General features: G+C 41.4%; 1 long non-coding RNA gene across 1 annotated transcript; it reads right to left on the reverse strand.

The window, feature by feature from the left end:
• Window positions 1-4,489: 4,489 nt before the first annotated feature.
• On the reverse strand, window positions 4,490-22,227 carry LOC129030717 (uncharacterized). The gene is made up of 4 exons (XR_008500737.1): window positions 22,039-22,227; window positions 7,448-7,533; window positions 4,904-4,978; window positions 4,490-4,816 (listed from the first exon to the last, which is right to left on the reverse strand). It is a non-coding gene; the product is annotated as an uncharacterized LOC129030717 (long non-coding RNA).
• Between the last annotated feature and the right edge of the window lie 5,414 nt (window positions 22,228-27,641).

The following is a 27,641-nucleotide window of genomic DNA, read 5'->3' on the forward strand; positions in this document are numbered from 1 at the left end:
CTCAGGATACAGTCTGAATAAGTCATTTTAAAAATGGAAAATGCTGTCAATCATCCATATGTTTTTTAATTTACTGTTTCCTAAACTGGCCTTAAGTATTCCTGTCTGTATACCTTTGTTCATGCTGTTCCCAAAGCTTAGGATGCCCTCCCCATTTCTTCAAATCTTCTCCTCCTTTTAAGGCTCAGCTCAAGTTCCACTTTTTTTTTTGATAGAAATTTCTTTCCTTTTTGACATATCCTGCCATCCCCCACAACCAATGGATCTCTTTTTTTCTGTTAACTCTGAGTCACTTGCAGCCTGTAACATATCACTTAGCATTCAGTTAAGGCCCATCCTATACTGTCTCCTTTTTGCCATTGAAGGGCTCCCATAGGACTTCCTATCAACACAAACATACTCTCCCCATAAGCAAACTTCTCCTTTCTACTTCATACTCTCAGTTAATTGCAAAGAAACAGAGTAAACAAATGTCCAGTGGTATTTTAATGACACAGATACGTCCCCATTCGGAACAGCAGGAACACAATGAAAAGTGGCTGTAGCATCTACTCTTTGGGCCTGGCATCCTCCCAACCCCTCTCCACCCCAGCCCTGCACTACACACTTCTAAGGTCGGCTGCCTGGGCTGCCTGCTCTCCGTGGCTTCATGCTTGGATTCTTACTCCTCTTTTGATTTGTCAAATTTGATTATTAGACCAACAATGGGTTTACCTTTGACTTCGCACCCTGTTGAACCCCTGAATGTGGGGATCCAGTTTTTACTCCAGACCCTAACTCAGGCCCTAGAGATCTCAACAGTAGTTCACTAATCGTGCAGTGGCTCTTCTGGTCCCACCTGATCCTGGCCACGCCAGCCAATTCAAGACACAAGACCCTGCCAGCCACACATGGCAAACAACACATGCCAGCTAGAATCTGGGTGTATTTTCCAAGACAGTCTTGCCTGGCCCTGACCTGTCTGTGCAGCCAACCCATTTCCATTCAATTCCAAATCCTTGATTCACAACCACAATCTTGGTAGTCTCCAGATTTGAGGTTGCATGTGCTTTTCCAGCTATTTAGACTTGGACTTACCTCTACAAACCTTGGTCTTGGTCACCTTTGTGGCTCTCTGTACTCTCAAGAGCCCTGTGCCTGTCCTACCCCCTCAACAAGGGAAGTCACCCTTTCACCATCATCACTGGGGGGGCATTCCATTGGCCTCCTAAAGAGTGGGTATAAGGCCAGGCATGGTGGCTTATGCCTGTAATCACAGCGTTTTGGGAGGCTGAGGCAGACCGATTACCTGAGGTCAGGAGTTCAAGACCAGCCTGGCCAACATAGTGAAATTTTTAGTAGAGCTAAAAATACAAAAATTAGCCAGCTGTGGTGGCACTTGCCTGCAGTCCCAGCTGCTCAGGAGACTGAGGCAGGAGAATTGCTTGAGCCTGGGAGGCAGAAGTTGCAGTGAGCTGAGACTGCACCACTGCACTCCAGCCTGGGCAACAGAGACAGACTCCATCTAAAAAAAGAATGGGTATAAGCCAGTCAAGAAAATTGTTTTAGGGAGAAGGGCTTTTGACTTCTTTAAATCCTGTAAATGAGGAGGTTATTCTCAGAGGGAGATATAAAATGAGGGTTGTATAAATCTGGAGTCTTAGTGTAGTTGAGAAAGTGTTACACACATTTTATAAAGAACAAATGATTTAATCTCCCCCATCAGTCTACCAGATGGATTGAGGCCTACTGGGAATATGTTGTGAGGGAAACGTTTATTAGGAGCATAAGGAAAGGACTTAGGACTCTTTTGTGATCCATCTTCCATAAGCAGTCAGTTTGCTTTGTCTTTTGTATTTTTTCTTTTTAAAGAAAAAAGAGTATTGGCTCGAACTCCTAGTGCTTTCTTATGTAACAAAAAAGTCAGGCAAAGGGCATGCCTTGGTGCAACGTGGACTCGGCAGACTGCCTGCGTGATTAAAAGTGCGGGGAGTTGGATACTCTTGCTCGCTGAAGATTGTCATGCAATTCCTCCTCAAGTGTTGAGCTTCTTTCTGGCAGAAGGGTGTCTTAGGGCAGGCCGTTATGATGCCTTGTCCACTGCTGGCATTCAGCAAGGGCTGAGTAAATCATAATAGCTTTATGGTAAGACTACTGAATTTGGAGGCTAGTTTTCCAAAGCCAGTTCTCCTAATTGAATGTGTGTAAGTCACATAGCCCATCGGAGTTCCTTTGCTCATCTGTAAAATGATAAGGGTTGATCCCACAATTCCTCTAAGATCCCCTACAGCTCAGAAATTCCCCAACTTGATAATAAATTACAGTTGGTATCTAAGCACTAATTGAAAAATCTATAAGCCAGGTAAGATGTTCTAGAAATGAATATATTGGCATCTCTCAAAAATCAGAGTAATAATTAGAGTTTAAATTTGATAGAAAATCATCATCTTCTTCTGTAAATTACCAGGATTAAATAAGAAAAAATATATATAGGAACATCTAGCATGAAGGGGCACAATAAGCTTCAGTTAAAGGGACATTTTCTATCCCAGCATTTCCCAAAATATGATCCTAGAAATACTATTCTGTCATGTAGAGTCACCCATGCAGTTGTGTTCCATGAAGATCCTTTATAATGTTTTTTCATGTGTGTGTAAATTTAGAATCCAGTCAGATATCACATATTGTGTTTAATTGTCAGGTCTCTTTAGTTGTTTGAATCTAGAACAGTCTCCATGACTCTTTGTTTTTCATGACATTGACACATTTTAGGAGTCCAGGTTAGTTATCTTGTAGCATCTCACACAATCTGGATTTATCTGATTGTTGTTTCCTCATGTTTAGCTTCAGATTTAACATGATCCTGAATCTAATCTAGCTATTTCTGGGGGTTGGCAAGAAAGCTATGTAAGTGATGTTCATACTGTTATTTTTTAAATTGTTTTTATTTTACCCTTAGTATATGATCAAATATTACAGAAATACAAGAGATAGAAATGGAAGGTACTCCAAAATGCCAACCCCCAGAAATAGCTAGTATTTGTATTTTAGTATATATGACACTAGATTTTTTTTCCTCTGCATATAACAAAAATTGAATCATTTTCTAAATCATTTTTATAACTTGCTCTTTTTACGTGTTGCTGTATCTTGGAACTCTTTCTGTGTAAGTACATATAGATCTACCAAATTCTTTTCAGAGATTTGTTTCCAGTGTTTAGCTATTAGGAACTATGTACATCATTCATGTACATTTGTCTTTGTGTACTTAGGGGAATGTTTTCTATAGATTACATTAGTAGAAGTAAAATGTGGGGTTCAATTTTAGTAAGTATTGCAACATTGCCAACACAAAACATTATATCAATTTATACACTTATGAACAATGTATGAAAACGACTGTTTTCTCATATCTTATCCTGGTTTTACCTCTTTCAAAAATCTGGCTGAGTGTGATGGCTCACACCTGTAATCCCAGCACTTTGGGAGGCCCAGGTGGGTGGATCACCTGAAGTCAGGAGCTCCAGACCACCCTGGCCAACATGCTGAAACCCCGTCTCTACTAAAAATATACAAAAATTAGCTGGCCATGGTGGGGGGTGCCTATAGTCGCAGCTACTCAGGAGGCTGAGGCAGGAGAATTGCTTGAACCTGGGAGATGGAGGTTGCAGTAAACCAAGATCCTAGACTGCTGCACTCCAGCCTGGGTGACTGAGGGAGACTCTGTCTTAAAAAAAAAAAAAAAAAAAAAAATCTGTACCAACTGGAAGTGAAAATTTCTATCTCATCATCATTTGAATTTGAATTTTTAAACTACAAGCAAGGTGGAGTATGTTTTCATATGTTGATTTCCTGCTTTTTGTTCCTTTTCCTGAACTGCCTGGATATTTCCTTTGCCTATTTTCCTATAGAGTTATCTTTCCTTATTGATTTGTCAGATACATTTTTATATTAAAGAAATTAGTAATTTCTTTTCTGTATGTGTAATGATTATTTTGCCCAGCCATTTGGAGCCCTAAGTAACATCCTGTGAAACATGTTCCAAGGAATATAACAAACTTAGGAAAAAGCCATGTTCAGACCCTTCTCTCTGAACTTTCCACATAGGGAGTAGACCAGGGCACTGACTTGATTTTAACCTGTATGTGAGAGTAAAATATATGTTATGTATTTATACACATACACATGTACACTATGTATAATTGGAGAGTATTTTTTAAAAATATTTTCTTAGTGGTAATTTTTCTTTCAAAAAATAAACTACGTGAAGATACTTTAATAAAAGATCCTTAAACTCCTGGGCTGTGGTGGATTATAAGGTAGAAGTAGAAATTGTTCTGAAGCTAGAAATAGGCTACAGATAAGTAAATCCAATGTCTACAGCTGGCCAAATATTTATTTTCCTATGGCTGTACGTAATTTGGAACTCATCACTCTGGAAGGTCTCAGGAAGCTCTGATAAGAAGAGTATCTTAAGGAGGTAGACTCTATCCACTTAATTTTCTCTCACCTTGAGCTGCTGGATTTAGTTCCACGGCTACGCATTGGCAGCCTGCAGATTGCACTGTTAGGTGCACTCAGGGCCTAAGTTTAATCTTCAGAAATTTTTCCAAACAGAAATGACTCTGGGCCAGAGATTCTTTGTTTTTGTTTCTTTCCTGTTCCAACCAAGTTGGATTCCTTTTCTCACAATTTGGATCTTGTCATTGCATTTCATATGAGCAAGACAGTTGGCTTCAGAGATTCCTATATTTGGTGATGGCAAATTATGTTCAGCATTTTTACAAAGCTCTTTTAAATCATTTATCCTGGTTAACTGGACGTGTTGGCTGTGTGCCTGGTAAAAAAATTAAAGATTAGTTAATTGGATGCACTAGGTACATTGCTGTCAGCTCAATGTAGAACACGTGATGAACTCTCTTACCTCCTCTAAGTACTGTCCTCACTCCTCTGGTCTAAAAGTCATGCAGCTTTTTCTTGTTCAATACTATTGACTGCTCTATAGAAAGAAACAGGAGGAAAAAAGTCCTCAACTTTCGAGCTCCCAAAGCTATATTTGCTAGAAAACTGGAATATATTCAGTTTCCAATAATAAAACATTTTCATATGTTGCTTTGGAGAAGCTAGAATATATTTTCTCAGAATTTGATTTCACATGTACAGGTGGTCCTTGAGGGTAAAAGTAAACTGTCCACCCTGAGCCCCCAACATAGCGAAGAAATAGGAAATAGAGAAATATATGCACACAGACACTAAATGGGAATTAGAGAAATAGATACACTCTGTAACTGTTAAACTATGAAATCAACACATAATGGCACTGAGCAGAGATATGTAAAATCTCTTTAAAAGGGCTGAAATCAATTACCTCTCTTAGGGCTTTAAGGCTTGGCTGCTGCTGAACTCAGTTATAAATGCATATTCAAAGAAAAAACACCATGTATGTTATTTATAAAAGGAAACATAGAAATGTTACATGGCAACTGTTTTGGTTGTTACATAATAGAGCTATATTAACTTTGCTTCTTCCTTGCTATTCATTCCATGTGCATTTTTTTCCAATCAAAGATACTCAATGGAATAAAAATATTTTTCCCTTTTTTAAAAAAGTGTTCTATTCGCTAACATAGTGGATCTGCTTCAAAGCTGTGATTAAGCATGCTCATCTGACTTGGTTGGGACAGAAGCTCCTATACCCTCTCAATTTGTTAAGCTACAGCTGAAATATTTTGATAAGAGAAAACGAGAAATGGCTCCACAAACAAACAAAGGTACATTCAGGGTGGAATCAAAACTTTTCCTTCATGGGAAATAAACTAACAATATCTCTGTTTTCTTCTGAGCAGAGGAGAGCTGGCATAGAATATGGCTTCTTATACCACTGAAACAGTCACTGAAATTAGGTCTCATAGATGAAACATATTGACTGTCATACCCTTTGGTTCAGCCCCTCAGCAGCTGTCCAACCAACCAGGCTTCATGAACAGAAAGTTGAGAAAAACAGTTCTGCTTCATGGACACACCCAGAGCACATACTTAGAATGCCCTCCCCACACCCCAGACTTCCGTACTCACTCTGTCCTAGCCAGCAAACAGTTGGCAACCAAATACCTGTTAATTTGATTGTACCACAAGGATAATCATCCCAACCAATCATCCCTATGGGGTATCACTGATCTCCTAAAAACTTTCAATGGCTGGAGATTTTGGCTGAATTTTGACCATCAGGTTTGATGTTTCCCTACCCACACCCGTTTAAAAAAAAAAAAAAATACTGCACTCCTCATTCTTCTGATTTGAGTGATTGTGTCATGATTACTTAATTTGCTTTTCATACTTTGCAGTGGAATTTAGATAGCTCAGATGTTTAACTCTTGAAAAAATGGTTACCAGTCACACATAACAACTACTTTCTTTAAGAAATGTCATGGGTGGGTGCAGTGGCGTACAACTATAATCCCAGCACTTTGGGAGGCCAAAGTGGGAGGAGTCCAGGAATTGGAGACCAGGCTGGGCAACATGATGAGATCCCATACCAGGAGGTCGAGGCTGCAGTGAGCCGTGTTCGCGCCACTGCACTCCAGCCCGGGTTACAGACGGAGACCTTGTCTCAGAAAAAAAAAAAAAAAAGTCACAAGGATGTTTATAACTTATTTCTGGGCTTGTTCAGTAAAGCATACAAAGCAACTTATATATTTATGTCCTGCATCAAATATGACCTTAAAAACAAAGGCACAGCTCAAGCCAATCAAAGCAGGTGTACCCTCATTGGCAACACTGTGGTGCTGCTTTTCCTCACTCTAGCATTTTTCTACATGTAAAAATAATCCCATTCCTATGGTATATGAGTGCACATATGTGGTCAAAACCACAAAATGCAAATAAAAGGTGGTCAGGGCGCCATTTTATGACTGTCCAAAGGCCTTGGAGCTTTGGCCACGAGGAAAAGAGAACTCTGAAGCAAAAACTTTGATGGAAACCATGGCACAGGGATTTAGTGGTCACTGGTCATGGGCCCCAGGGAATGGCTATGTAGCTGGCCCCAAACCGCAGTGAAGCCTATGAACATGCACATCCCTAACATCATACATGAAAGCATTGGAAGAAAACATTTAGGTGGAATAAATGGATTCTAGGATGAGAGGGACTTTGTAAAGGGCCTGTCATTCCTCAGGACCACACCCTGACAAAAATCCTCTCCAGCTTCTGACTGTTGTCTGAAATCGCACAGGTAGATTCTAATTTTCTTTGGCTTAGGGCTTTCTTCAGCATTTTCAAAATAAAAATATTTGAGAGAGATATAATACTGCATGCTCCTCTTACTGGTGCCCTAATGTGAATAAGGAGGAGAATATTCCTAAAATAAAATGTGTCCATAGGGCACGGGGACACAAGGAGAACCTGCCTGCAATGGGTCCTTGAGAAGAGGATGCTATGGAAGGTGGGAGTCAGGGGGCTTGATGCTCACCTGTGTGCCAATGGCCTCCCTGGTACCCTTCTTAACTTTCATTCCCATGGAGAGCTTTAGTATATCAGCTCCCCATTGGTGATCCCCTGCAAAGTTGAAACAAATAGGGAATGGGCTGTTCAGTTGCTGAGCAAAGGAAAGAGCTGCTGATCCACAGAGGTTGTGTCGTGTAGTAGAAATCAATGGGGCTTGCAGTTGGGAAACACTTTTGTAGCTCTCTAAGGCTTTTAGGTCTTTCTGTGTGATCAACTCTCCTCTTGCGGAGGATCAACCCTGTCTAGATATTTACAAAATTAACACTTCAAGTTAATTCCTAAACCCAGCCCAGCCCTGAGAGCCTGCCAATGCTCAGGGCTGCAGAAGCTCTTCCACAGTGAGGAGTGGCAATCAGTGGCTCTCAGGAGATGGGCCAACATCCCTCCCCCGTTCCTTGCTCTCTGCCACCACCATGTCTCTGCCCAGAGATGTAAGATTTGTTTTGCACCTTTCTGAGTGGATCTGAAAGCCTTTTACAGACAAGAATGAGGGTTAACCCAGGACAGAACTCTTAGTTTGTATTCATCAGATTACACTTGGCTAAAGACACAGTCACAGTTGGAAGCAGGAACAGACTCTATCCTTCCTAAGAAGTCTGGTAGGGGTTTTGTAATCACAGGATGAGTCTGGAGTATGAGACAAATCTCAAATAAGCTCAGAAATGTGGCAGAGGTGTGCCTCGCTGTGACCTACATGCTGCATATGCTGTTTCCTTTAATCCAATCAGCCAGGTGGCAGTAGTGGCCATGGATATCGGACAATAACAACAACGAACATTTCCATAGTATTTACTATGTGCCAGACACTGTTCAAAGGCTCTTACATATATTAATAGATAACAACCCTTAGAGATAGGTATACTACTATCCTTCCATTTGACAGATGAGAAAACTGAGGTACTAGGGAGATTAAGTAACTTACCCAAGGGCACACAACAATAATTACAACTTATTACACTTTAATTTCTCACAATAACTATTACTGTTAGTGTCCTTGTTTTGCAGATGAGGAAACTGAGTATCAGAGGCCTAAAGTACTTAACTAAAGTCAAACAGTGTTGAAGTGATGGCATGGCCGGCCTCTACCATTTGGGGAGCCTGGGGCTACAAATAGCTTCTATTTGTACTCTTGCCCCAAGCTCCCCAAATGTTAAAGCCTATTTGTACTCTTGCCCCAAGCTCCCCAAATATTCCATGAATAAATGGATTATTTGTTCAAATTCTGTGAATAAATGGAATATTTGTTCATATTCCATTTGAATAAATATGCAAAACTTATATATCAGGCTAACAGACATGTTCTCTCCTCCTACTTTGACAAATAAACCTTCATAACAACCAGGAAGCCCAGATTCAAATTTAGAATGTTCAGACTCCTTGGTCTGAGCCAGAAAGAGGCAGTATACCATGGAGAATCAGACTGTAGCCCCTGACCTGGTGCCCTTCTCTTCCCACCTTTGAAATTCAAATATGGATACTCCAGTGTGTGCCGTCCACCCCTTCTTCATCCTGTCTGCAAACAGCTATCCCTAGGGCACCCTGAACTCTAGGGCATACACATCCTTGAGAGGACAGACCCTGGAAGAGGCCCTTACAGGCCCTGGAAACAGGCGCAGGGCTGCTTGCACAGGGAATTCTGGAGTCTCAGGACCTGGAACACGGTCTTGAGGGGTATATATGGGCTCTGGTGGACTCTTCACTTCACAAGGTGGAGTGAGCCTTGAGGAGGGCCAGGGGCCTTTAGATGTCATAGCCCAGGGCAGAGGACCCTCTTGTCTGGGTCAGAGAATGGTGCTGGTGATAGTGCCACGGCTTTACCCACCTCTGGCCAACTCCAATGTCCTTGCTATACAAAGCCACTGTTCCTGTCACTCCCTTGCCTCTGATGCCCCCAGTTTTCATGTCACTGAGATTTGAAGTGGGTAGAGGGAACACCGTGGGAAGGAGGGAACCCTAAGGGAGTTCCCTTAGAGGGGGATGATGGAGGGTGAGGAGGGGAAGGAGCCCTAGAGATTTCCCCTCACTCATTCCCACACTTCCCTTTCCCACTGGGTCCTGCCTCTGGCCTTGGATACACAAACACCGCTCAGAACAAATCCAAGTCATGACCGCACCCTTTCCTTGTTTATGGACACAAAGCAGGGAGAGAATAGGAACAGCCTTGAAAATGGGGTTCTTTCAGAAATTGTTCATTCCCCCCTAACCTGGAAGATAGGACTTTTGAAGATCGCCCTGACTAGCCAGCCCCTGCTACTGCTGTTACTTCCTAGCACCTGGCAAGGGCTGTTTACATGGACTTAGGAGGGATCCTGTCAATCTGTCCAGGCTTCTAAATTTAGTTTCCATAGATAAATGCAATTTCCTGTGTTAGCTATCATAATTAAAACTTTCCACAGGCTTAATGTTGTATTGTTGACGTTCAAATGTCATCACTCACAGTGTCATGCTTCCTTTTTAAAAGAACCAAATTAACACCCCCACTAACCAACATCTCCCAAGTCCCCAGCATTAGAGCTAAAACTCCAGCCATCCCCGGGCCGTGGATGCCAGTTGCTGCAGTGCGAGGAGGCCTCCCGTAGTCTAAGCCCTCCCCTCCGACGACATGACACCAAGAATTGAAGACAGTCCTCCTACCTGAACACCAGAGCATGTCTGTCCTAGGCCTGGGACCTCGGAAAACCACCCACACCAGCATAAACATAAAAAGGAGGCCAGAGCTGGCCAGAGAACGTATCAGATGTCCCCAAAGGGACTGGAATCAGAAACAGGAAAGCTGTCAGGAACTGATCTCTCTTCCTGCCACCCTGCTATTACACCACGGTGGTTTCCTGTGCCTCTACTTTCTCCCTGCTGACCACTTTTCTCTGCTTCACTCTTTCACCCCAAATGGCTGCCCAGATAGCCCGGCAGGTTCTCTCCTTCGGACCATGTGCGGCTCAATTCCAAACTGAGAGAATCTGATTGGCTTACCTTGAGTCATGTGCCCTGTCTGGTCCAATTAGCTGTGGATCAAGCAGCTGGGTGAAGTCAGGGCCCTTAGAAACAAGCCTGCAGGGGCTGTTCTTGGGGTAGAGTGAGTGAGAAGTGTCCTCAGCGAGGTGGGAGTGAGCAAAGGCTCTGAAGGTGGGCCTACTATACCCAGTTCAATACCCAGATTATACGTATGTTTAAAAGTTATAGCGCTACTGTTTTACCTTTGCCCTAACTTTTTGGTTGATAAGCAGTCTGAGGTCAAGTTTCATATCTGTGCTTGTTCTGTGGCACATAGTGCACCCTTATTTACCAAGAATCATCATCATGGCAATAGCTTTATCATCCTACCTCCTACCATTAAAACCTTTTTGGCATTCTGTTACAGAGCCGTACTGAAAGCCCAAAATCAGAAGTAAGAATAAACATTGCCAAGAAGTAGTTATGATCACTACTTTGCATTTTGCCTGGCTGAAGCCTGTTTGGATCTTGCATAGAATATGGCTATTGTCAGCCTGTTTCACTTTTTAGACCCAGAGACCAATCACAGCTTTCACTGCATTTACTTGACTTGGCTAATATGTAAAACAATAGCCGATTCTACCCTCTGAAATATCATAAACCTCTCAGTCCATAAATCTTAGACGAGGATATCTGAGGAATTTCTGGCAGATACACCTAGAAACATCGCCAATCTAGATGTTAGAGGAATTTGTTGATTCTCCAGCCAACCAAGAACATTAACACTTCACCCGTATTCCAGAGGAATGCAATTATTTTGTACAGTCTGACAGTCTTTAGGGAATGGGCAATATTGTTATTACTTATTTTAACAAATGTGCATTTGGTTTCTCTGGTATTAATGTTCATGAAGAACAAAGCACTCATTGCAACCTAAATTTTGGGCATGGTATAATCTGTGCTGCCAGATGAAGTTTCAATGTAAAAAAAAAACACTTTTTCTTGCTAGAATGACTGAAGAAGAATTTTGTGTACCAAAATCAAGACTGTAAACTAAAGTCCATTAATCCGTTTATTCATTCATCTGTTTTTCATTGTGCATTTGCTGTGTCCTAGGCACTGCACTAGATGCTGCATATACAGAGACAAAGGACACAATTCTTGCCCTCATCACACTCACAGTCCAGCAGCAAAGATGGATTCATAAACCAAAAATGATAGTGCAACGTACTAAGGGTAATAAGTACACATAAAATGTTAAGGGAGGACGTAGGAGGGACTTGTAACTCAGCCCGGGTTGGGTGGGGTGAAGGAAAACTTCCTGATGGAGAATAAAGCCTGAGTTGACTTTTAAAGTTGAAAACAGAGTTAACCAAGCAAATGAAGTGGAAAGCATGAAAGAGCACGATGGACTGTGGATATGGGTGATGACTTGTTTTGGCTGGAGGTTAGGCCAGGAGTGGTAGGGATGGGACTGGAAAGGTCGGCCTGGGGCCAGGTCATAAAGCCTCAGGCCTTGCTGAAGTTTTGGGACTTTATTCTAGGATGATGTGGAGTTTTCAGAAAAATTTTTAAAGAAAATTTTTTATTGAAGTGTAAAATATATGCAGAAACATGCACATATAAGTATTCAGCTTGATAAATTTTCATGAGCTGAACATAGCTGTGTAGCCAGAAGCCAGATCATAACACACCCAGCATCCTGGAAGCCCCCTGTTGTCTCCTTCCAGCCACCACTTCCCTCTCCAAGGCTGACCACTGGCCTGACTTCTAACACCATGGATTTGTTTTGCCTGTTATTGAATATTATTTAAGTGAAAGTTTAAAGTATGTACTCTTTTGTGTCTGGCTTCTGTCAGTCAGCATGATGTTTGTGAGCTTTAACCATAGTGTGTTCAGTCTCATGGTTGTATGATATCCTGTTGTATGGATATCTGTAACTTATTTATTCCTCCCATTATGTATCAACATTTGAATTCTTTCCTATTTAAGGCTATTATGAATCGTACTGTGGTGAATATTCTTGTGTATGTCTTTTGGTGTGTATACGTTTGCATTTCCTTTGGATAAAATATCTACGAGTAGAATCGCAAAGGCTAGGCATATATTCAGCCTTATTGGATTCAGCTCAACAGTTTTTACAAAGTGATTGGACTAAAGTCCCAGCATCAGTGTATGAGAATTCCAGTTGTTCCAGTTTCCAACATATGATGTTGGTTTTTAAATTCATTTTAGCCATTCTAGTGTTTGTTACAAGGAGGGACTTGTAACTCAGTTGTTACAGACTGAATTGTGTCTATCCCCACCCCATGCCCTAATCACGAAGACCTAATCCCAAAAGTGACTGTATTTGGAGACAGGGCCTTTAAAGAGGCAATTAAGGTTAATGAGGTCATAAGGGTGGAGCTCTTATCCACTAGGACTGGTGTTCTTGTAAGAAGAGGAAGAGACACCAGAGATCGCTCTCTTTTTGCACACGTACAGAGGAAGGGCCACATGAGGACAGAGTAATAAGATAGCTGTCTGTAAGCCAAAAGAGGGCCTCAACGGAAACCAATATAAAGAAAATAAGTGATTTTAATACATAACTGTAAACACAATGCAGAATCTACCTTTCCCTTGACATTATTCAGTGCAGGATATGTGCTAGGTACTTGGTAAACATTAGCTGCCACCATCACCATCATCACCATCACCACCACATTATCACTGTGGAGATATCTAGGATTACTTCTGTGGCAGATTGCAAAAAGGATCACATTTCTCTGCCCCTCTCTCTATCCACACTCCTTAAAATGTGACTTTGCATCTACTTCCATTAAGAGGTGGTGTATATTTCTCCATCCCTTGAACCTGGGCAGACTTTGTGACTTCTGGCCAAGAGGATGCAGTGGAAATGATATGGTGTTTTAATTATGATCCTCTGCCCCAAGAGGCCTTGAATGGTTTCCATTTTCTCTCTTGGAACTCTGTCCATCTGCCATGTGAATAAACCTAGGCTAGCCTGTTGGAGGATAAGAGACCATATGGACCCAGTCATCCCAGTTGTCCCAGCAGAGGTTCCAGACATGTGAGAAAGCCCAGTCAAGATCAGCTGAGTCTGGCTGAGGTCAGCAGAAATGCCCCATTGACCTATAGGCTTGTGAGCAATAATAAATGGCTGTTGTATTAAGCTACTGATTAGGGGTGGTTTGTCAGGCAGCAATAGGTAATTGCTCCAACTTTCAAACAGAGACATAAACTGAGATAGAGGATATAGGAGGGAGAATACATCTGGAGGTAGGAGTCTAATAAACTTCAGACATACGGAGTTTAAGATAGCTAAGAGCATTCTGTGGAGGTGTTGAGAAGAGCAGTCTGATCTAGAGGCAAAGATTTAAGAAAACTCAGCATTAGCTGGAAACAGAAGCCCCAGGAACAACTGACCTTTTCCAGGAAGACAGAATAGAGGGCTGAGAAGAGAACTCTGGAGAAAATCAACACTTAAAGTATGAGCAGAGGAAGAAGATGATGAGAAGGAACAACCAGAGATGTCAGAGGAAAACCAGAAGAGAGTGTATAATGGGAGAAAAGCATGAGCATTTAAAACCACGTCATGAGGGTGGCAAAGAAGGTAGGAAAAATGGTCAATGCATCCTCCCCTATCTAGAGGACTCTATGCACAGGACGCAGGAGGGGAGTGTGGGATGAGCCTAGAAAGAAAGGTGATAGGCAGACCATGAAGGACCTCATAGGCCACCCCAAGGAGTCTGGGTTTTATCCTGAAGGACTTTAACAAAGGAGTAACTTGAACAGGTTTTTGTTTGAAGATCCCTCTGCAGCAATGCAGTTGATGGACTGACTGGAGGGAGCAAGATGGAAGTCAGGGAGACTAGTTGGGAAGCTCTCAGAGAAATCCAAGTGAGAAAAGACAAGGGCCTGAAATGAGGGGATGACTGTAAGTATGAGAGCATCTTTTCTCTTCATGCCTACATTCTGATGGATTCAAGAAAAAGTTGGGAGATAGAACTGGCAGGCCTTTGTGACTGATTGTATGTGGTACCTCAGAGAAGACAAAATGACTCTTAGTTTTGGGGTTTAGGCATCTGGGTAGATGACCTAATATAGATGGAAATAAATGTAATGCAAGGGAATACTCTGGCCTCTCTAGCCTGTGACTGTAACATATTCTTCCTTGGTATAACTAAATTATTATACTATAGAGCCTGCACTACTAGAAATCAGCTACTGTCACTGTCCCATCAGTTATTTCTGAGAGTGTCTTAGAATGCCTCTCATTTGAGCTACAGACAAGTTCCATTGGGTTCTTCTTCTCTAGCTTTCTCATCTTGCTGCTGCTGGTGCTGCTGTTGCTGTTGAAACCCTTCTGAGATTCTTACCCTGCAGGATCAGCCAGTTGAGGGTGACCACCACCTGTGGATCACCACTCCAGCCTTGGAAATAGGATATGCCCTCTAAAAACTGACCAGGTCCACAAGTGCTGTCTCAGTTTGGCATCTCTAGAAATTGGCCCCTTTTTTTGCCTTGACTTTTTGGCCTCCATGTTGCTGCTCTATTAGATACCTGCTATTACTGTTCACTGCGTTCATGGGACAGCAGTAGCTACTCTGCCAGTAGAATGACTCTAGGCTTCTCCATGTCACTCAGACTCAGCTGGTCTTAGGCGCTAGAACTTTCTCTCCCCCAGTTGAAATCGCTTCTCACCTCCCATTCCTTGTCCCAGAGAAACCACTTCACAGGATGATTGACAGCAGAAACATCTATTTCTCTGCAGAAAAAAACTCCATCCCTATTTACCAGCAGGTAGTCTTGTTCCATCGCTCAAAAGATGCAATCACAAAATAGTCTAAAATAGCTCAAAAGAAGTCAAAATTTTCCAAAAGCTGGGTCACTCACTCTTGTCCACAGTTACCTTGGTAAACAGGGAATGCAGGGAAAAGCTTACAGGAAGATCGTGTGTCTATTTTACCCTTGGTGATGTTGTGGAAGTGTGACATTCAAGTGGATATGAGTCTGCAGTGAGGGAGAGAGAGAGAGAGAAAGGTCAGTGGATCAGCATGTGGGTGGTCTTAGAAGTCAGGGATGCAGTGGTGTGCTACAGCTAGTTAATTCAGCTGTTAAGGGTCAGTTATATGCCTCTCTTCCCAACTCCACAATGACTGGGAGCCGGATATTGGCCACAATGAGAGTATTTACACCACAGAAATCAGCAAACACTACAAGTCAGGGCTTTTCTTCACCCTGGAAACGCTGCTTGTTAAACATTTGCCAGCACACCATTGTAGGTGAGGGTGAAATCATCCGAGGAGGGCAGATACAGCGAGAGAGGAAAACATCTGAGAGGGAACGCCAAGGAACAAATATTTAGGGAATGGACAGAGAAAGAGGAGTTGTAAATAGAACAAGAAAAAGTATCCAGGAGGCAGCGAAAAGTTGTGCTGTAGACACTAAGGGAGAAGAGTTTGTAGAGTAACCCTGTGGGATATGTGTCTCAAGACACTCATAAATAAGGCCAGATTAGGTGACAGAGATCAATTGATCAGTTGTTGAAATGTTCAATTGATCAAAGGGTGGTTATTCTTATTTTTTAAAAGCTATTTTAACTATTTTTAATTTTAAGCAATCAAAAGGACTGTTTCGTAGTCAAGCCAGTAAGTAGTTAAGGTTGCTGAAAATAGCTAGCCAGGGTTTTTTGTTTTTGTTTTTGCTTTTTAAAAAAACCTGGTTATTTTGGTCATTTCAACAACTGAATGATATAACCAGTCTATTGTTGGGCAATTGACCTATTCAAACTTTCTGTCCAGCCACCCAGACTTAGTTATACACATCAAATCATACTCTTTTGGATCTATAGAAGACTATAAAGATCATAGATATTCTAATTATCCAGCTAAGAAAATTAAAGTTCAGAGAAGTTAAGTGACATGGCATGATCACAGTCAGCACGCGGCTGCCTCCTGGTACAGGCACTACTGAATCCAGGTCTCCCAACTCCTCTCTCCTGCTGTCCTTACCTCTTGGCAGAGGTTCTCCCTATAAATGCAAGACTAATATGAGTTCAGCTGAGTCTTGAGGCAAAAATGTCTGAAGTCTTTGCAATCTCTTTATGAAAATTCAGAGAAATCAGGGTCATTAGGTCTATTTTCTTCGGCTAGGTGATATATCCCCAATAACACACAAGATTTAAGCCCATGATCGGCTCTGACTTCCCCAACCAAGGGAAACTGGAGGGTCTGGGAGCCATTTTATTTTCAAGGTGTTTCCAGGAAGAACATGTTGAGCAGATATTCTCTGGTAAGGGAAATTTCATACTGACTTCCTTCGCTTGTCCTGAGAACCAGGAAAAGATTTGACTGCTTACTGCATCAAAAGATTAGGTTTTGAATCTGATTTTAACTCGCAGACATTGTACAGTATTTATGTAAAAAATTATAACATCTATTAGAAGTACAAAGAACAGCTCTGGTTGTATGAGGAATTTAAATCTATCCGCTAGTATTATTTTCCACTGAAGCTCTTCAGAGGACTTGTGGTTCACAGTACCAGCTTCCTGAACAGCCTTGTTTCCTGACTGCTGTTCAGAAGCTCGGGAGACTCCCCCATGGCTTAGAAAGTGTGTGGGAGAAAACTCCACTCCCTTCCCTCCTCAGAAGGGGGCGGAGGGAGAACAGCTGCTAATTGAGTTTTCTTACTTTTTGACTTGAGGTGGGTGTGGATGCCCTCTGCAGAGCTGGAGTTCCAAATTGGGACCAGTATGATTCCTCTTATTACTCTTGTTTATCTAGTGAGCCAGACACTGAAGACCCTGTTTACTGCCATCCAGGAACCAATAAGTCAATGGAAAGACCACTTAGTCCTTATTGTTATTTGCTTATATGTATGACTGCAGTCACCCCGTGCTACCTGGGACCTGAATTATTAATCTCTTAAAATGGCATCTAATGGGCTGTGACACAGGTTCCAGCCACCTCTACTTCTTTTAGATGCTTTCTGGTGAATGCCCCTATGGCCCAGAATCTTCATCTCCTCCTCCCTTTAAAACTTTGTTTACCATCACTGTTGCTTGCATTTTGCATATTCTCTGGGAGCAGATTTTCCTCTTTGCAAATGAAGTAAGTCATTTAAGGAAATTATTCACATTTCCATTTTCAATATATATTCTCCTCTCATGTGGGTGTTATTCCTGAATACATTGGTTCAGCAGTAAATGTGAATAATGCTTGATATCATCTGCCTCCTTTGGTTTTGTTTCTTAGTTTCCCCGGTAGATTAAACATTTTTTTTCAATTGTCTCTGTTCTTTGTATCTTTTTGAGAGGTGAAGCCAGCTGGGCTTCTGGGTCTGGTGGGGACTTGAAGAACTTTTGTGTCTAGCTAAAGGATTGTAAATGCACCAATCAGCACTCTACAAAGACGCACCAATCAGCACTCTGTGTCTAGCTAGAGGATTGTAAATGCACCAATCAGCACTCTGTAAAAATGCACCAATCAGTGCTCTGTGTCTAGCTAAAGGATTGTAAATGCACCAATCAGCACTCTGTAAAAATGCACCAATCAGCACTCTGTAAAATGGACCAATCAGCACTCTGTAAAATGGACCAATCAGCACTCTGTAAAATGGACCAATCAGCACTCTGTAAAATGCACCAATCAGCAGGATGTGGGCGGGGCCAAATAAGGCAATAAAAGCTGGCCACCTGTAGACAGCAGCAGCTACCCGCGTGATAGCTTTGTTCTTTCGTTCTTTACAATAAATCTTGCTGCTGCTCACTCTTTGGGTTTGCACTACCTTTATGAGCTGTAACACTCACCGCGAGGGTCTGCGGCTTCATTACTGAAGTCAGTGAGACCACGAACCCCCCAGGAGGAACAAACAATTCCAGACTGGCCACCTTTAAGAACTGTAACACTCACTGGGAAGGTCTGCAGCTTCACTCCTGGAGTCACCCAGACAGCAAACCCACTGGAAGGAAGAATCTCTGGACCAATGGCATTTACTATTCTCCAAATCAATTTAAAAATTCAAGGTCATGCTGGAATTAGTATATTCATCCTTCCCAGTTACCATGCATGCTTTCTGTGATAATTACCTTCAGGTTTTGTAGGAAAACAGACCCCCAGAGATGCATTCACATATGCAAATATGCACTCAGTAAAAATCTGCTGAGTGCTTGTGTGTTGGAGAAACAGCAATGACTAAGACAGATGAGTCCCAGTTCCCCTCGAGGCTCATTTTCTATGCATTGGGGGGTAGAGCTGTGGGGGAAGGGCAGGGAGGTTAATAATAAATAGGTAAACACTTAAGCCACAGAATTCCGTATTGTAATAAATCTGAGGTTATGGAGAAATTTCCAGTTTATGTGCATAATTACCAGAATAACTGGTGGTGGCCGTGGGAAAGGGATGGGCCACTTCAGATGGGGGCCAGGGACAGCTAAGAAGGAAGTGATGTTTGAACTGAGACCTGAATGACCAAGAGGAGCTGTCCATGAAATGACTGGCGGAAGAGTGTTCCAGGCCCAGAGACTGTGCAAAGACCCTAAGGTAGAACTTGGCCTTTGCAGGGATAAGAGTGTGGAGGGAGGGAACAAAATCACAAATTCTGTTTTGAACATATTAAGTTTAAGTTGATCTTTGACATTCAAGAGAAGATTTTACATATGCAACTGGATATATTAGTTCTGAGTTCAGGCAAGAGGTTGAGGCTGCAGATAAAATTTAGAAAACATCGGCATATGGATGACATTTAAACCAGCTAGTAGGGAAAAAGACAGGGCCAAGAAATGTCTGAATCAGACACTCAGACATTGAGGAATCGTGGACGAGCAATCAGCAGAGGAGCAGCTGGAGACACCGGAGGAAACCCGGGGAATTTAGAGATGAAAGTATTTGAAAAATGAGGGGCCAAAGCACAATGTAGGTGGAATTTTTTCAATACAAAAAACCTTTCATTTATGTTATGATTTTCATAAGCCTGCAGTGATAATAAGTGTAAAGGTGGCTCCTTTCACACGATTCAGGCACTGCTTACTTTAAACTATCCCTGGTTCCACCCTCCATGCGCGTGGTGGGCTCAGAGCTCTGCTGGCTGCTTTTGCCGTCTTCTACAACAGCTTGGGCCACTGGGCTCTGAGCACATGTTCCATCCAGAGCGTAACAGTGAGTTCAGTCCCTGGACACAGGGCTCCCTCTTAATTACTCTTTCAATTCTGAAATCTTACTTTCCTCTCATGCCGAGAAAAGAGAATAGTAAGTTTTTAGAGACCCTGGTCCGCTTAAATTCCAAGGTAGATGTAACTCAGTTTCCATCTACCTAATCAATGTATTAATGGATTTAATTGATTTTACATAGAATAGTTTTGATATCCTATTAACCAGGTTAGTGAACTACCAGATTCCCTACCTCACCCCTTTTTTAGATCATTGCTGTTTTTAAAGAGGGTCCCCCTTTCCTCTAAGGGTTTGAAAAATGCATTTAGAGAAGCAGAACATTTGGAAATCAGCTTCAAACGATGTTTCTCACATTCCTCTTTGAATGATGGCTGTGAAGACAGCCTGGAGACTGTTCAAGCCTGCCAGAAGAGTACTGCCTTATATCCTTCCGGATTACATTCTTTATTGTTGTTATTGTATTTTTGGGTATTGTTTGGTCAGAGGCATAAGATAGAACAAAGATATTGGACTAGAATTTGAAATAACTGAATTCTGCTTCTAGCTCTTGACAAGTCAAAAATCTCTTTGTGTTTCAGTCCCTCTACTAAATGGGGCAGGCCTACCCATATTAGCTGTCTAATGTTAAGTGTAATTTTCTTTTCTTTATTTTTTTTCTTTATTTCTTTTTTTAAAAAAAAGGGATACACGTGCAGAATGTGCAGGTTTGTTACATAGGTATACATGTGCCATGGTGGTTTGCTGCACCTATTGACCTCTAAGTTCCCTCCCCTCACCCCCCACCCACCAACAGGCCCCAGTGTGTGTTATTCCCCTCCCTGTGTCCATATGTTCTCAATGTTCAACTCCCACTTATGAGTGAGAACATATAGTGTTTGGTTTCCTGTTCCTGTGTTAGTTTGCTGAGGATGATGGCTTCCAGCTTCATCCATGTCCCTGCAAAGGACATGATCTCATTCCTTCTTATGGCTGCATATTATTCCATGGTGTATATGTACCACATTTTCTTTATCCAGTCTTTCACCGATAGGGCATTTAGGTTGGTTCCATGTTATTAAGTGTAATTTTCAAAAGGGTAAAATCATATCTCTCAGGAAAATAGAATATGAATGCATGTCAAAGATTGTATTTATTGAGGTGAACGTTAAGATGTTAAAACTGATTCAAAAAGCATTTGAGATTATGTGTGTGTAAAATTTAATTTAAAAATGTTATAAGATTGATGAGTTAAAACTGATTGGTGACCAACAGGACAGTAAACTAGTCTTTGTGCTTATTGGCTCTGTTTCACAGAAACTATTTGCATCTTTACTAGACAAAAATTTTTAAGTTAACCTCTGCACCTATGGAGTGTAAAGTCAGTAGAAAATTAAGCTCAATACTGCACTGAAAGAAGACCCAATAATCAGCAATATTTTCTTCCTATTTTCAAATGTCAGATAATTTTTCTGACATATATGTGTTTTTTATATATATTTAAATAATAGTGGTTAACATTTCTGGAACACGACTATGTGCTGGGCAACACTTAACATGTTCTATCTCTTTGGATACTCATTACAACCCTAGGGGGTAGGCATTTTTATTATCCCCATCTTACAGGAGAGAAGACTGAGGCTCTTCTTAACCAGTCTAAGGTTACAGAGCTAAGTGGCAAGAGTGGTGATTAAACTGAGGTCTGACTCTAAAATCTTTGTTTCAGTTCCTAAATTATTAATACTATTATTATTATTGTTATTAGAGGTCAAAAGGAATCACGAATGTGAAAGTGCTTTAAAGATTGCAAATATGCTATAAGCTGCAAGGCATTCTTGTTAAATCTAGATCACTATTAAAGAGTAAGGCAGTGAGAGTTACTGCTGCATCATTGTAGAGGGAGCAGTGTTCATTATGGAAAAGGTCTACTGTCCTGGAAATGCCTGTGAGACTATCTCGACTCTGTTCCCTTGAGCTGAATTGGTTTTACTTAACTCAGACTACTTTTCTCTCTTTTTTTTTGGAGGGTGGATTTCATTAAGAGAGTTTCTTGGCCTATTTTTGATTAAATGCATGGAGAGGTATCCACTATGAAACCCTTCCTCACTTTTCTTTGTGTTTTCTTTTCTCAGCTTAGTAGAGTGAAAAGAACACAGGTCTCCGGGCTAGACAGGCCTGAGTCTGAGTTTCAGCATCATGATTAACTAGTGTTAATACTTGGAGCAAATCACTTAGCCCAGCTTATGTTAAAACCTGCCCAACTGCACCAAAATCACTTGAGGGAGAACATAATGTTCATTCAGAAGCAGGGAAGGGGAATCATTTCCTTGTTGGTAAAAGAACAATATTGTTATCTACCTTCAAAGTATTTTGAGAATTGACATCTAGTAGGACATCAGAAATGTTAGTTCTAGCCTGGGCAACATAACAAGATCTCTACCAAAAATTTAAAAAATTAGCCAGGCATGGTGGCACATACCTGTTGTCCCAGCTACTCGGGAGGATGAGGCAGGAGGATTGCTTGGGCCTGGGAGGTTGAGGCTGTGAGCTGTGATCATGCCACTGCAGTTTAGCCTGGATGACAGAGAAAGACTCTGTCTCAAAAGAAAAAAAAGAAGAAAAAAAAGAAACGTTAGTTCTGTTCTTCGCATCTTCTTTCTTTGTTATTTATTTATTTATTTATAATTTTTTTCCCAGTCTGTAGAACCTGTGAACTTCCCATCTTCTTTCTAAAGAAGTCTTACTAATTTGCCATTCGTCTCTTCTCCTGGACCCTCCTACTTCTGTTTCCTTTCCTCTATTCCCCTCCTCTCCTGTCTCCTTCCCTTCTTTTTCTTCTCCTCTTATCCCCTCCATTTCCCTCCCCTCCCTCCTTGGATCCCCACTTCTCTTCCTGTGTCCCCAACTCTTCTCCCCTTCCTTCCCTTCTATGCTTTCTCATCTCCTCTTGTCCCTTTTCCTTTTCCTCCCTTTTCTTTCTCTTCCCTCAAGGATCCTGAGACCAGAATCTCCTAAATAGTGAGACCTTATTTTCACCTTACTAATTTAGAGAAACTATGGAATGAAATCTAGAAGGACCTGCTGTGACCTCTTTCTATTCCAACTCTCACTTTATCCATGAGAGGACTGAGAACCAAGGAGGTTAAACCCAAACCCAGATACCCTGACTTCTGGTCAGTGCTTCTCCTAACACATCACCAAGTCCCCTCTGTGTCTATTCTATCAGCGCGATGTGATAGCTCCTCCCCATCTTCACTTAGCAGTTTATCAGGAGGCTGGGAAATACAGAGAGATGAATCATTGCTGTAGTTTGTTCCTGAAGAGTGAGGCAAGGTCTTGTAACTTCTGAGGCTACCAGAGAGAATGCACCATGGCACATAAAACAAAAAGATCAAACATCACCATCAAATGTGCAGTGTCCTCCCTAGCTGGTCAGGAAAATGTGGCCTATACAAATTGCAAGGAAAATAATCTGTGCTCATTTCCACAGAGAACCATAGCTTTTACACTTAAGCTGAATGTCCCTGGAAAAAGAACAAAACAGCGTCCTGCAGGAGATAAGGCTGGTGAGGAAAACAGATAATAAGCTTGGTGAAAGCAGCCGGAGACCCAGCCACCACACAATGCCTCCTCCAAGTTCCTTAGTGGAAAAATTAAAGGCAGCACCAGACTTCCTTTGCGTGCATTAGCAGAGGAAGGGGTGCTTCCTGGCCCTGCCCCACTCTCTCCTCACACCGGTTCCACTGGTCCTGTGGTCTTGGCTCTAAATGTCAGGGAGGGAAGCTGGAGGTGGGTGCTAAGGTGGTACTCACCTCAGGAAGGAAGGGACTAAATTAGAAGGGGTGGGTCTCACAGAGTGAGCTACGTGTTCTGTAAGGCAGATTCCTTAGTTTTGCATGACAGTGTTGAATTCCCATTTGTATGTCTGAACTTTTAATAGAATGGTGTTTACTGGCCTTCCGTCTGTTGTACTCTGGGGAGGGCTAGTGTCCCTGTGCGGGGCCAGAGCATTAGAGAGGGCATGGCCCCTGCTTACCCAGGCTCAGGAAGACAGCAGGGATTAGGGCAGAGAAGGGGAAGAAGAGGTAGTTCTCTAGAGACAAGAGGTAGGTTTGTAGTTGTCAAAGGCTGGAAGGAATGGGGAATGACTGCTAACGGATTTCTTTTTGGGTTGATGAAAATATTCTGGAATTAGATGGAGGTGATAGTTTCACAACTTCGTGAATATATTAAAACCACTGACTTGTGTGCTTTCAATGTGTGAATTTTATAGTGTGTTAATTACATTTAAATAAAAGAAATGTGACAATAACAAAGAAGGAATGGTGAATTTTGGAGCAATGCTAAGTGCTGTCAGGACCAGCTGCTCTCCCCCAGGTATCATGCCTGCATTTCATAAACATTTTTAAGTGTCACATGTTTTCATAATTTTCATTCTTATAGTGGAATTATGGTCCACTGTGTACCACAATTCACAAAGAGATATCTCCAATGTTGGTCATTTAGGAATATTCCTTTTTTTGCTGCTGTTATAGATGTCAAAGAAGGGCAATAGAGCTCTCTTTTCACTCTGCCGCAAATCTTGGTTTTTCACAAACCTTCTCTGGAATTTATATTCCCATACTACTGTGAATCTATAGTTAAATTTTTCGCTATTTTAATTCTTGGTGCCTTTTTCCCCTTAGTTTTACATGGTCTCCTTCATAATCTTTTCTCAACTCTGCCAGCTCTCTGCTTACTTACCTTACCTGCTTCATCATGAAAATCAAGCTCTTCTGACTTCATCTATGTTTCCACTGCTGGACTTACAGCACTGTTTTGTAATGTATTTACCCACCTGGCTCCTTTGCCAGACTGTGAGCCCCCTGAGGTCAGATACGGTGTCTTATTAATTTCTGATTCCCTGTTGCCTTTGCTTGACAGATGGAAGGTGTAAAACATATGTTAATTGGATTTAATTGAATTGCTGAGGCTCTGAAGAACAGTGTGGAGTCTGTCCCTTTGCTTCTGTTGAATTACTATCCTTAGTGCCAATTGCAAGAACTGGAATTGCTGGGCCAAAGAGCATGGATGTTTCTCCATGCTTGCCATATTGCTTTCTCAAAAGTGGTACCAATTTGTAGTGCCACCTGAAATGGATGAGTGCGCCAATATCACTGTCACCTTGCCAACCCATCATTTTTCAAAATGCTAATTTAATAGGTGTCAAATGATATTTCAAGGTTGCTCTAATTTGCATTTCTTTGATTACTACTAGGGCTGAACATTTTCTCAGGTGTTTATTTACTGTTTCTGTTTCTCCTTGGGGGAATTGCTTGTTCATAGTCTTTGCCCATTTATCAGGATGATGAAATATAGCTAATACATTTGAATAAGCTCCTTGTATATTTTATTTATGATCCTATAGTCTATCGTATTTGATATATATTTTTCATATTTTATATTTTGTTTTCTTCTGTTTTTGCTTTTTTACATTGTACAGAAGTTTAAAATGTATACGTGTGTGTACCTATCTCTTTCTTTACAATTCCTTATAAAGTTTCAAGAAAGAGTTCTTCCTCACAGATGTGCTAAATATTTTATTCAATGTTCTGTTCTTTTTTTCAACATAAAAAGTTAACTCAATCCACTTAGGGTATATTAAGTACTTAGTTATTTTTTAAATTGCTATCACAAATTCCAAAACCTCTTATGAAATAAAACTTGTATCAGTTACATTATTTGATAGCAAGTACAAAATCCAACTAACAGTGGCTTAAACAAATAGGGGCCTTTTCTTCTCACTTTATAGGAAGTCACAGTTGGTAGGGTTGGCAGCATTTCGGTGTCTCTGTGATGTGGGTGCTGGAGACTGGAATTCTCTGGCCCCTTCTCTCATGCTACCTCTTCGTGATTCCAAGATGGCTGCTGAGCCTCTACATTAAAAGCAGGAAGGAAGGGCAGTAAGAGCCACGTCTTTTTATCAGGAAAACAAACATTTTCTCCCAAACCTACCAGCAGACTTTCTCTTATGTCTTTTTTTTTTTTTCTTTTTTTTTTTGAGACAGAATCTTACTCTGTCGCCCAGGCTAGAGTGCAGTGGCGAGAGCTCAGCTCACTGTAACCTCCGACTCCCAGGTTGAACTAATTCTCTTACCTCAGTCTCCCAAGTAGTTGTGATTACAGGCATGTACCACCACACCCAGATTATTTTTTTTTGTATTTTTAGTAGAGACGGGGTTTCACCATGTTGGCCAGGCTGGTCTCGAACTCCTGACCTCAGGTGATCCATCTGTCTCGGCCTCCCGAAGTGCTGGGATTACAGGCATGAGCCACCGTGCCCAGGCCTCTTATGTCTTATTAGCCAGAACTGTGTTATAAGGTCACACCTAGCGCAATGGTGGCTGGGAAAGTATTTCATACTTCTCTTTCTATAACAAAAACAGCAGGAGAGAAGGCGTTTGGGAAAGGCCATTTAGTCAGACAACTAGGCGTGTCTGTACACACTTTCCTTCCCTCCTGCTGTTTTCAAAAGCTATTTTTGATAGATATATTTTAAGTGTGTATATACATTTAATTATTTATAGTTAAACTTTATTTCACAAAAATGCTATTGTAAATTATTAGGCCTTTTTAGTCTCTTCATTTGGTTCCATTAATCTGTGATCTAGTTAGTGCATTATTTTAATTCTTATTTTATTATATAGCAAGTTTTAATAGCTGATATTGGTAGAAATTTTCTGTGTCTTTTTTATACTCCCTGTTGAGGGTATTCTTATTATTTTCATACGTACATTTTAGGATAATTTTGTGGAATTAAAAATACTTATTAGGTTTTAGGCTGGGCACAGTGGCTCACACCTGTAATCCCAGCACTTTGGGAGGCCAAGGCTGGCAGATCACTTGAGGTCAGGAGTTCAAGACCAGCTTGGCCAACATGGCGAAACCCCGTCTCTACTAAAAATACAAAAATTAGCTGGGCCTGGTGGCAAGTGCCTATAATCCCAGCTACTGGCTGAGGTAGGAGAATTGCTTGAACCCAGAAGGTGGAGGTTGCAGTGAGCCTAGATCATGCCATTGCACTCCAGCTTGTGAGATAAGAGCAAAACTCCATTAAAAAAAAATACTTACTAGGCTTTAGATCAGAATAGTATTAAATCTATAAAATCAATTTAATCCAAATTTAATTCTATTGGTCATATAGACATTTTAGTGTTATTAAGTCTTTTTATCTTGGAATTGGCTCTGTTTCTCCACTTACCTGAATCATCTTTTAAATGTTCTAACAAAGTTTTGAAGGTTTTCTTTTTAAAAGTCACATCACATAGTTCCTAGCCATTTTAAGTTTGGAAATCTGGCCAGGCATGGTGGCTCACAGCTGGAATCCCAGCACTTTGAGAGGTCGAGGTGGGCGGATCGCCTGAGGTGAGGAGTTCGAGACTAGTCTGGCCAGCATGGTGAAACCCGTCTTTACTAAAAATACAAAAATTAGCTGGGCATGTGGCATGTGCCTGTAATCCCAGCTACTCGGGAGGCTGAGGCAGGAGAATCACTCAAACCTGGGAGGCAGAGGTTGCAGTGAGCCGAGATCACACAACTGCACTCCAGCCTGGGTGACAGAGTGAGACTCCATCTCAAATAAGAAGAAGAAGAAGAAGAAAAATTAAAAAATTAAAAATTAAGTTTGGAAATTTGTGATATGGTGTGTGTGTGTATGTGTGTGACTATAAATCAGTATCTTTTCTTGTTGTATTATCTAGCTGGTAATTAAGGGTATGTAGGACTTGTCCTGTATTTTATGATTTTCTTGAAAATCAAACTGCTTCATTTAAATCAACAACTTCTTTAAGTTGTAGATCTGAGACTTGCCTATGCCCTTCTCAAGGTTGTTGGCCACTTGTTGATCAGATCTCACCTGTATCAGTTACGTTGGATTTGATTGCAAGTAACAGTCAACTGAAACTCTATTGCCTTAGATAAGAAAGGCTCACATTACCAGGGTTGGTTCAGCAGCTCTACCAGGTCAGGAAGAGTTCAGTTTCTCTTCAGCTTCTTACTCTGTTGGGCAGCATAGCCTTCCTGCTGAGGCTGGTGGTCCACGTG

This window comes from Pongo pygmaeus, chromosome 12 (assembly GCF_028885625.2).
Source record: "Pongo pygmaeus isolate AG05252 chromosome 12, NHGRI_mPonPyg2-v2.0_pri, whole genome shotgun sequence".
Taxonomy (NCBI): Eukaryota; Metazoa; Chordata; class Mammalia; order Primates; family Hominidae; genus Pongo; species Pongo pygmaeus.